Raw genomic sequence first — 12,129 nt, 5'->3', positions numbered from 1 at the left:
AGGAGATTGTAGTTAAGCTCAAAACTCATTTCTCAATAAAAAAAAATGAGAGCGCAGGAGAGGAAGTGTGTGTATGAAATTGATTATAAAAGAAATACAAGATTTTCCTGAATGGAAAGAGCCTTTCCAAATTAAATAGTGTGCTATTTATCTGGCACAATAAAGGAAAAAGAATCACATTAAGACACATCTTTGTGAAATCTCAGAATTCTAGAGAAGAAAAGATTCTAAAAGCTTTCAAAAAGAGAATAAAAAATGGAACAGGAATCAGAATAGCATCTCAATACAAGATTGGAAGATAGAAGACAATGTGGCAGTGCCTTTAAAATTCTGAAGAAAAATGATTAACCTAGAATTCTATACCAGCCAAACTATCAATAAAAGATGAGGATATAATAAAGACATCTTTCAGATATGTAGGGAGTCAAAAATTTACCTCCCTTTCAAAGTAAGCTACTATAAGATGTGCCTGGTAAGTAGGAAAGGGAAAGACAATAGATCTAGGATGTGGGATGCTGGATTCCCACACAAAACAGGTGAATGAAAATGCTTAGAATGGATGCTATGCTGCAGACCCTGAAATAACCTGTTGTGACTGAAGCAGGAAGATGGAAGACATTGCAGGACAGTCTCAAGGGGAAAAAACTGATAAAGTATCTGACATGTTTAAGCATTTGAAAAAATATGAACAAGTATTTTAAAGATCTGATGGGGCATATGGAAAAAAATAGACATAGATACATAAAAAAGAAAAGGCAATTATTAACTTAAGGAAAAACAAAAAGTTGTGTGAGAAATAGAAGTTACCTCATATTTATGTCAATTGATTTTTTACAAGGGTGCCAAGACCGTTCAATGGGGAAAGGATAGTCTTTCCAACAGATAGTACTGGGACAACTGAATATCCACAAGCAAAAGAATGAAGTTGGACCCCTATCTCACACCATATATAAACATTAACTCAAAATGTATCAAAGACCTAAATGTAAGAGCTAACAATGTAAACTTCTTTTTTAAAAATAGGTGTAGGACCCAGTTATCTCAGTTGGTTAGTGTATGGTGTTGTAACACCAAGGTCAAGGGTTCAGATCCCCATACCAGCCAGCCACCAAAAAAAAAGGTGTATATCTTTGTAATCTTAGATTAGGCGATGGTTCTTAGACATGATAACAAAAGAACAAGCAGCAAAAAAATAAATAAATAAATAAACAGCATCATCAAGATGTAAAACTTTTGTGCCTCAAAGGACACAATCAAGTGAAAAAACAACCCACAGAATAAAAAAAATTTGCAAATCATATATCTGATATGGTATTTGTATCTAGAACATATAAAGAACACTTACATGTCAACAATAAAAAGACAAATAACCTAATTTGAAAATGAGCAAAAGATCTAAATAGACATTTCCCAATAAGCATAAGTAAAGATGCTCCATATCACTAGCCACCAGGGAAATGCAAATCAAAACCACACTAAGATACCACTTTACACCCATTAGGATGGTGAAAATAAAAAAGTGTTGGCAAGGAAGTGGGGAAATTGGAACCCTCATACACTGCTGGTGGGAATACAAAATAATACATTTTGAAATTCCCAATTTTGAAAAGTCTGACAGTTGCTCAAACAGTTAGCCATAGAGTTGCCATATGACCCAGTGATTCCACTCCTATACCCAAGAGGATTGAAAACATATGTCCACACAAAACCATTGCACATGAATGTTCATAGCAGCATCATTTAGAATAGCCACAAAGTGGAAACAAATCAAATGTCTATCAACTGATAAATGGATAAATATAATATGGTATATTCAGATAATGAAATATTATTTGGCAATAAAAAGGTGTGGAGTATGCATAAAGCAAATGTACTTCACAGGGCTGGTTTTCCAAAGCCCTGCAGTTTCAAATATTGACCTTGCAAAGGGCAGGAAATTTTCCCCAGGCTATAGTCTCTGTTGTAAGATAAAGAATTGTAACACAAGCAAGGTTGCTGGCCGAAAGACAAACAGGTTACTGATTGATATGTAAAGATACTGGGAAATTGCTGTAAGAAGAGAATGTTTGCTAAAATCAAGCTTTTGTTAGTGGATCAACTTAATTGCATTATAGAATGTCACCTTGCTTGTCTTATTGAATGTTACCAGCTTCTGTTGTTAAACTTATTTAACTGTACTTAGCAAAAACCCCACCTATGTTCTCTTCCTGTAACTTCCTGGTCTGGAGAATAAATGCAGAAAGAGAACCCCAATTCGTGGTTAATTTCCCAAATGGAAGGAATGCCTTGCTCTTGAGGGTTCTGGGAGAATAACCCCTTTTGGGGGCTTCTTACTGCTCAGAAGAGATGGGCTTTGAGTAATCTTTGGCAGCTCCGTCACCGGGGTGACAAATCCGTGGGAGGCAAAGCAACAAAAAGGGATAGAATACTAATACACGCTACCACATAGGTGAACCTTGAAAGCACTATGCTAAGTGAAAGAAGCCATTCACAAAGAATCACATATTTTATGATTCCATTTCTATGAAATATCCAGAATAGGCAAGAATCTATAGACAGAAAGTGGATTAGTAGTTGCCTAGAACTGGAGGAGAGGAGGAGTTGGGAGTGATGGCTTAAAAGGTATGGGATTTCATTTTGAAATGATTGCTGTGGTTTACATGTGTCCCCCAAAGTTCATGTGTTGGAAACTTAATCACCAATGTAACCGTGTTGAATAGTTGAAACTTTAAGAGGTGATTAGGTCATGAGGGCTCTGCCCTCAAAATGGATTAATGTCATTATTAGGGGATTGGGTTCATTTTTTAAAATTACTCTTTCTCTCTCTCTCTCCCCCCCGACCCCTTCCTCCCTCTCTGCCTCCCTCCCTCCCACACATACACACACACATACTCACTCACTCTGTCTCTCACTCATACATGTACTCTCTTGCCCTTCCAACTTCTACCATGGGATGACACAGCATGATGGCCCTCACCAGATGTGGGCCTCTCAACCTTGGACTTTCTGGCCTCTGGAACTGTAGGAAATAAATTTATTTTCTTTATAAATTACCCAGTCCATGGTATTCTGTTATAGCAAGAAAAAATGGACTAAGATAATGATGAAAATGTTCTAAAATTGATTGTGGTAATGGATGCACAACTCTGTGAATATACTAAAAGCCATGAATGGGATGAATTCATATGATGCGTGAATTATAGCTCAATAAAGATATAAGGGTTTTTTTATAATAAACATAAGTTATCCCACAATACATCACTTGGCTCAGTAGTAAACAATATTTACTGTTACACTTCCCTCTGTGTAACCGAGATGGAAAAAAAGAGAAAGAAAGAATTCACTCAGGGTAACATGAATGAGGCCTGGAGGGACTGCCGCCCATCAGGGGAGCAGCAGCCCCGATCCAAAACCAACCTTTCTTTTTATTGACAAGACAAGGAAGTTTAACAAGAAAAATCAGTTGATTTAATCATCAAAGAAGGACATAAAAAAAGGCAGTGTTACAGAAGGGAATTATAGCTATGTATAGCTTTAAACAACTAAAACTAATAATAGCAGTAAAGTTAACAATGTGTCATTCCAGAATGTAATTTGTAAAAGGCAAGTTGATCCACCAACAAACAGCTTGCCCTTAAACACTTTCTTTTTTACATACTTCTTACAGCGATTTTTTAGCATATTTAAACAGCATTAAGCTGTTTCCTTAACATTTAAGCAGTTTCCTTAACATATCTTAAGAAAAATCAGTAGGTTAGATAGTCAATAGTCATTCAAGCCAGAATCAAACCAGCAACCTAAAACAGTCAAAGTACACAATCCCATCCCTAAACAGTGATTAGAATTGATTAGATGGCTTTTGCCAAACTTACCTGTGGACTATTGTCCCCTACTCAAGAGCCTTTTGGCATTACCTAAAAATCCTATTCTAAGATCAAAGGAGAATCAAGATTTCTAACCCACTACAATTTACAAAGTTCTAATAATGTAAACACTGTCTACTGATTTAAGCCAAAATGGTGATATAACTGTAATGAAGAGGGGTGGCAAGTGTTAAGAAAAGAGGAAGAGAGAGGGGTGTAAATTCAGTTTCCTGTCAAGATGACTAGCTAATACATGTCACCAGCTCTCTCTTCCCAAATCAAACCTGGCAAATCTATAGAAGCTATAAAGAATCATTAATTTCAAGAACTAACAACAACAAAAGCATAAGAATGCCCTGGGGAGGCTGAAGGCTATTGTTATGGATTGAATTGTGTCCTCTGCTGCCACCGCCCTGGGACCCAGCCAGAGTCCTGAGGCATGGAGCCAGAGGAAGCCAAACCCAGCCACAACCAGGTAAACAGCACACCAAAAACACCATTTCCATGCAGGTAGCCCACCATAGCCACCACAATTGCCATGGCTGCCACAAAAGCAGCTAGCCTTTATTAGCAATAGTCACAGTCACTGTGCAGATGGCATGCCAGACTCTCAACTGCATTGACACAAGGAAAGGCACCAACAGAGACCAAAAAAAAAAGAGGTCCTCTCTCTCCACAAAGCACACTCCAGAGTAATAGAAGAAGCATCTGATTTCCAATCATAGGGGAGGACTTGATCACACCTGCCTCAATACTGGACAGATCATCTAGGCAACAAACCAACAGAGGAACAGTTAATCTGTCAGATGGAGAGAACAAATCTATGGTTATTAGAGTGGGGAGGAGAGGGTAGAGATTGGATAAGGGGCATAAAGAAATAAGTAAGATTTGTAACAATGAATGAGCTAATAAAAAATAAATTTTAAAAAAATGCATATGTTATATGCATAAGCCCTACCCCCTCACCCCATCACCTCAGAGTGTGACCATATTTGGAATAGGGTTGTTGCAGATGTAATTAGTTAAACTGAAGTCATACTGGAGGTGGGATTGGGATGGACCCCTAATCCAATATGACTGGTGTCCTTATAAAATGGAGAAATTTAGAGACAGACAGACACACAGGGAGAATGTCATGTGGACATGAATACAAGGGTCAAGGTGATGTGTCCACAGGCTAAGAAACACCAAAGATTGCCAGCAAAGCACTAGAAGCTAGGAGACAGGCATGGAACACATTCTCCCTCACAGCCTCAGAAAGAACCAACTCTAAGGACACATTATGTCTGACTTCTAGTCTCTGGAACTATGAGACAATAAGTTTCTGTTGCTTAGGCCACCCGACTTGTCCTTTGTTAGGGGCAGACCTAGCAAGCTCATACACCTATTTTGAACTAGCTTATGTGTTATACATCAAAAGCCAAAAGCAAACATTATACATATTTTCACATATATGTTGCACATATATGTGTGATAGGTGGTAGAAATACCAAAGGGACTTGAGAGTTTGCTAAAGTATTTGATTTGTCATAGGTACTGGTAAGTTTAAGAAACCACAGGAGTAAATAAATATGAGTGTTTCTTATAGTGTGAATGTCCTAAGGGCAAAAATAGAACACTGTTCTTCTGGGAGACCTCAGGTGCAGAAGATGGAGTTATTCATACTCTTCAGCTCATGACACATTATCTTCACTTATCCATGAAAGGACCCTGTCTTATTTCCTTTGGTTATTCCTTTTTTCCCCATTCCCCTCCCCCACCATAGCAAGCATTCTAAATTATTTGATATTTATCATTTTGTGTTTTGCAAACATATGTTGTTTCTGTGCACGTATTTGTAATTTACCTAGTATTATTTTAAATCTTATTCTGTTCATTTTTTCTATTATGCACTGTTTTTAGTATTCCTGTTTTTGACAATGAAAATTAATCATCTGTAAATGAGCGCAATTTTGATCTCTTTACTTCCATTCCTCATAATCCATTTTTTTCATAGCATGAGTACTTCAGTTCTAACTTAAACTGCAGCAATAATAGTGGGCATTCTTGTCTTTTTCCTGATTGTAAAGTGAATACATGTCCATCATATATTTGTTGTCAATCTCCTGTATATAACTTTTACCAAGTTAAGGAAATTTCCCTCTGCTCCTAGCTTAACATTTTGTTTTGTTTTTAAAATCATAGATAGGAATTGAATTTTAAAAATTTCTTTTTCTACACCAAATGAGATAATCAGGGAGAGCTAAACTCTTGTCTTTCATAACAGGAAGCTAAGAGATGTCTAAAAGTGATAAATTTTGGTTGGAGCACGGCATTACAACACCAAAGTCAAGGGTTCAGATCCCTGCACAGACCACCACCCAAAAAAAAAAAAAAAAAAAAACCCTGATATATCATGAAGTAGAGTATATTATTTCAAATTATAGTGATGAACACTGGAAAAAATAGCTAAAAGAAGTGAAATTCTTTGATTTTGAGATGCTAGTCAAGGGGGTAGGGTGGGTGTGGGAGGAGATTGCTGTTTTTGTCATACAACTTTCCCTTATTTTTTATTAAATATATGCATGTATTACTTTGATTTGTAAAAAGTAAAGCTTAATTTAGAGACAAATCTTCAAGTCTCCCCTTTTTTTTTAATTGAGATATAATTCACATACCATACAATTCACTCATTTAGTATACAATTGAATGGTTTTTAGTATACTCACAAGATTGTGCAACCATCACCTCTATCTAATTCCAGAACATTTTTAAAATTTTATTTATTTTATTTTTTATTTTTTTGAAAAGATGACCAGTAAGGGGATCTTATCCCTTGACTTGGTGTTGTCAGCACTACACTCACCGAATTGAGCTAACCAGCCATCCCTATATAGAGATCCGAATCCATGGCCTTAGTGTTATCAGCACTACACTCTCCCAAGTGAGCCACGGGCCAGCCCTTAAATTTTATTTTTTTTTTTAATTGACAAATAAAAATTGTATATATTTGTGGCGTGCAACACGATGTTTTGAAATATGTATACATTGTGGAATGGCTTAGTCAAGCTAATTACCTCACATAGGAAGGTACTTCAAAAAGTTTGTGGAAAAGTGGGATTGGGGCTGGCTGACTAGCTCAGTTGGTTAGAGCGCAGCCTTGTAACACCAAGATCATGGGTTCAGATCCCCATAGTGGCCAGCAGCCAAATAAATAAAAATGAAATTTTTTTAAAAAATGTAATTAAAAGGTAATAAGAACTTTTCCACAAATTTTTGGAAGACTCCTCCTACCTTTCATTCTTTGTGGTGAGAACACTTAAAATCTACTCTTAGCAATTTTTAAGTATATAATACATTGTTATTAACTATAGTCATCATGTTGATAGATCTTGTGAACTTATTCCCCTCACTAACTGAAACTTTGCATCCTTTGAAATACATCTCCCTGACCACTCATCCCCCCACTTCCAGAACACTTTCATCACCCCAGAAATAAACCCTGTACATGCAACAACTATTTTCTGTATTTGTGGATTTGTCAATTCTGGACATTTTATATACATGGAATCATACATTATGTAGCCTTTTGTGACTGGCTTCTTTTGTTTAGCATAATGTTTTTAAGGTTCATCCATACTGTAGCATGTATCAGTACCTCATTGTTTTTATGGCTGAATAATATTCCATTGCATGGCTATACCATGTTTTGTTTCTCCACACATTAGCTGATGGTCATTTGGGTTGTTTCCTCTTTTTGGCTATTATGACTACTGCCGCTACAAACACTCATGTACTGGTGTTTATGTGGACGTATGTTTTCAGTTTTCTTGGGTATATACCTAGGTATGGAATTACTGGGTCATATGGTAACTCTATGCTTAACTTTTTTTTTTTTTTTGTATGTGGCTGGCTGGTACAGGGATTCAAACCCTGGGCCTCGGTGTTATCAGCATCATGCTCTAACCAACTGGGCTAACCAGCCAGCCCCTAATTTATTTGTTTTGGTGGCTGGTTGGTAAGATCTGAACCCTCGAACTTTTTGTGCAACTACCAAACAGTTTACCAAAGTGGCTGTACCATTTTACTAAAGGCTATATTTTAACAGTTATTTACAATCTTCTAAATCTTGACTCCATCTCCTGCCCTAATTTTTGCCACACAGTAGCTCCATTCATAGCTTTTTCATATACACCATGCTGTTTCACACCCCTGGGCCTTTGTTTCTGCTTCACCTGCCTGGAAAGCCTGTTTGCCACCGCTTGTTTAAGACAACTCAGTGGTTGCCTCTTCCAGGAAGCCTTTCTTGCCTCCACTTCTGCTATCTCAGAATGGGACAAGTGCCCTTCCTTTCTACACTTATACATATAGGTATTAACAAACTTTAAATGCTATAATTATAGCTATGCTTCTTTGTCTGCCTCCTGCACTGGGCAGAATTCTTTAGATACACTCATATCTTTTCTTATCTTTGTATCCCTGGCACCTAGTATATTATCTGGTGGCCTTTGATAAATGTCTGTTGAATGAATGACCTCTACAGATGTTTATCAAGGGCCTATTAAAAGCCAGTACACAAATAGAACAGTTATTAGACTACTGCAGTAATCAAATATGGGCAAGACAGTCCCTTCCCTTAATGAGTATGAAGCCTAGCTAACGGGGAAGACTGGCACAAATATATAATACCAAGCAAAAGTGAAAAGCAAAAATATTATCAGTTCAGGGGCTAAAACAATTCAAAGTAAAGGGACCTTAAAACAATATAGTCCCTTGCCTTCTTCCATTTTCTAAAACAGTGGTACTCAACACCAGTTCATTTAGAATCTCTTATGGGAGCTTTTAAAAATATGAATTCCTGGGACCCTAGCTCAGAGATTGATTTTGTTGGTCTGGAATGAGTCCTAGTCTTTTTTTTTTTTTTTTTTTTTTAAAGCACTTTGAGAATTTTAACATGTAGTAACAGGATTGAGCAGCTCTGGAGTACAGGGGGGAAAAACAACACCTAAGCTCTTCGTCCTGGCTAGCATTCAAGATTCCTAGTTGTTTAGCACTGGATTTGCTACCCAGTCTTATGTCCTACTGCTAGAGAAAGCCTATCTGCTATGATTTGGGCCACTAATTCTCACCTTTGCTCACATGTCTTTGTCCTGATGACAAGGCTAACCTCCCCTCTTTATTTCCTTACCCATCTGAATTATTCCCTTTTCTTCAGAGCTCCTCCCCATAAATGTTACTGTCCATACTTAACATTGATTTCCCATTTCTATCAGCTCAAATTTTCCAAGACCTAATTCAAATGCTATCTCTTTAACAAATACCTTTTCTGACCCACCCTCCACCAAAAAAAAAAAAAAAAAAAAAAAAACCTCTCATAGAACTCTGATTTTCTTTTTTTTTTAAAAAAGATGACCGGTAAGGGGATCTTAACCCTTGACTTGGTGTTGTCAGCACCACGCTCACCCAGTGAGCAAACCGGCCATCCCTATATGGGATCCAAACCCATGGCCTTGGTGTTATCAGCACTGCACTCTCCCGAGTGAGCCACAGGCCGGCCCCAGAACTCTGATTTTCTTATGCAGTTATCATATTCCAATTCATGTTGTATTTAACACATATTTCTTAAGTACAATGAAGGCTACTTAGAGTCAGGACCCAACCTTGCCCTGGTGATTTATGTTCTCCAAACATCCTCTCACATAATGGTTCAGTGTTTATTGACGGAAAATGTTACATTCTGTTTCATACCAAAACAAGTTTGTTCTGTCCTTGAAAACAGAATCTTTTGTATCTTCCCAGCAGGAAGTAGTCTATAAATGCCTGTTGAATTGAACTATTAATTTCTTCTTCACTAATAGTCACATATTCTACTAAAACATATTCTTCAAAACACCATGCCATTAGCTGAGTCTCAAATATTTGCTTTTCTCCACTCCAGTCCCACACAACCATGTAAAAGATCACACCAAATCATTGCAAAGTATCATAGCCATTCTCACTTCACACCAACTTCTCCATTCTCATACACAGCTCCTCCCCACCCCTCTGAAACTATACTTTTCCATAAGACCTAGGATCATAATATACTTCCATCTATCCATTTTTCCAAAATCCACTTGTCATTTAACAGGTACATATTAAACTAACTTCACTTTTACTAAACCCACTAGAAGATAAAGTCCCCACAAAGACATGAAATGTTACCGTGGTAGACTGTGAATATATCTGCCAACACTTCCCCACATCCCTGTTACCACATGCGGTTTCTCTGATCAAAACACAGTTAATTTCCTCACCCCCTTAAATATGGGCCAGCTTGTGATACTTTCCCCAAAAGAATGCAACAGAAGTCACTTCTTGGCCTCTAAGCCTTGCATCTTCAATTTTTGCCCTTTGGGATCAAGCCTCCATTTAAAGAAGTTTGCGCTAGACTACTGAATAATGAGACCATGTGGAAAAAGAATCTCAGTCACCCAACTGATGCACCAGACAAGGGTGAAGACATCTCGGACATTCGAGCCCCAGCCAAGCTCCCAGCTGAAATCAATCACATGATCAACCCCAACCTACAACAAATGGAGGAGAATTAACCACCTGAGCCCAGATAATCCAAAGAATATGAATTAATGTTGTTTCCAGTTATTAAGTTTTAGGGTGGATTGCTATGTAACAATAGATCATTAAAACAGGTACTTACTTTAAAGGACTTGGGTCAAAAGAAACCTAATCACTGTAATTCCTCTACCTTCAAATCCCAACTTGTATCTACAAGTACTGTAATTGATTTTCTTTAGTTTGCAGTGAATTTCATTTCTTTAAAAGTTAATATTTGCACTGGCTGGTTAGCTCACTTTGGTCAGGCTCAGTTGGTTAGACTGTGGTGCTGACAACACCAAGGTCAAGGGTCGCTGTACCAGCCAACTGCTAAAAAAAAAAAAAGTTAATTTTAAAAACATTTTCATTCATTTCTTTTTCTTCACATTTTCATAATTCTTGACAACTACACACACACTCCAAAGGAGTGTCATTACTATTAACATTTGCCAAACTCTATACTGAATATTTTACCTGCACAACGTCATTTATTCCTCATACAACCCAATGAGGAAAGGACTATATTCTTACTTGACAGACTTAAAAAAAACTGAGGCTCATACAAGTTAATTACTTTATTTAGGGTCACATAAATAGAATGGTAGAGCTTGAATTCAAACGCAAACCTGACTCCAAAGCCTGTTCTTAATCACTAGTGTATACCAGATATTTGACCATTTCAACCTAAAAAACCTTCCTAAGTTCCTACCTAAAAAACACAAATGGTACTTTTAGCCCACATAAAATAGTTCTTTAAAAACAATGCAAATAGTTTCCTTATTTCATTTGGCAAATATTTATTGAAAGCCTCACTATTCTAGGTGTAGGATTACTCTAATTGTCTGGCTAGGGCAACTGTTGGCATCCTGCCCTCTACGCCAGTTGTCAGGTTAGGGCCGTTGTCAGAATCCTGCCAATGTAGCCAATTATATTGCTACATGACAACGCCAATTGTTTGGCTAGGCAATTCATAACTAAAGCCAAAATGTTTCATTGTTTTAGTTACACTAAGTTTTCCATTTGTATTGTCTGGGCTAGGGGTTAGGGCCCACAGACCCTTCAAACCCATTGTACAGACTGGGTCGCCCCTTATACACAGGTCCACAGTAGGTAATTGGGAAAGATCCTGGGAGCCATTGGTAGACAACACGAGCTCAGTGCTCAGTCCTCAGCTTCCTTTGAAGGGGCGGCAGCAGCTTACAGCAGATCCAGCAGTAGTGGCAGAAGCAGTGGCCTCCCCGTGGCCCCCACAGGGGCATCCCAGGAGCGGGGTCCCCAAGGATCATAGCCATCCATCCTTTATACTTAAGTCCAATAACCCAGGACACCTGGGCACACATACACAATTACATTAGACAGCCAAGGAACACCTGGGCAAACGTGCATATTTACATCAAGTGCTCAGTAAGATTCTGAACATCTGGGGGGCCCTGACCATTTTCCTATATTTTCCCTACAATCCACCCCATTCAGGGTCCCTTGCCATACAATCTATGTGTTCAGAATCTTCCATGATGTTCCCTTAGTGAGTATAACTGACCCTTATATCCATAACACATTCTATCCCAACAGTCCCAAAAGTCTTTAGCTTGTTGCAGCACCAACTCAAAAGTCCAAAGTCTCATCTGAGTCTAAAGGCAAAACTCCTTTCAGCTGTGAACCTGTAAAAATCAAAAACAAATTTATGTACTTC

The sequence above is a fragment of the Cynocephalus volans genome, chromosome 1, assembly GCF_027409185.1.
Source record: "Cynocephalus volans isolate mCynVol1 chromosome 1, mCynVol1.pri, whole genome shotgun sequence".
Taxonomy (NCBI): Eukaryota; Metazoa; Chordata; class Mammalia; order Dermoptera; family Cynocephalidae; genus Cynocephalus; species Cynocephalus volans.
Note: the sequence above shows the minus strand (reverse complement) of the source record.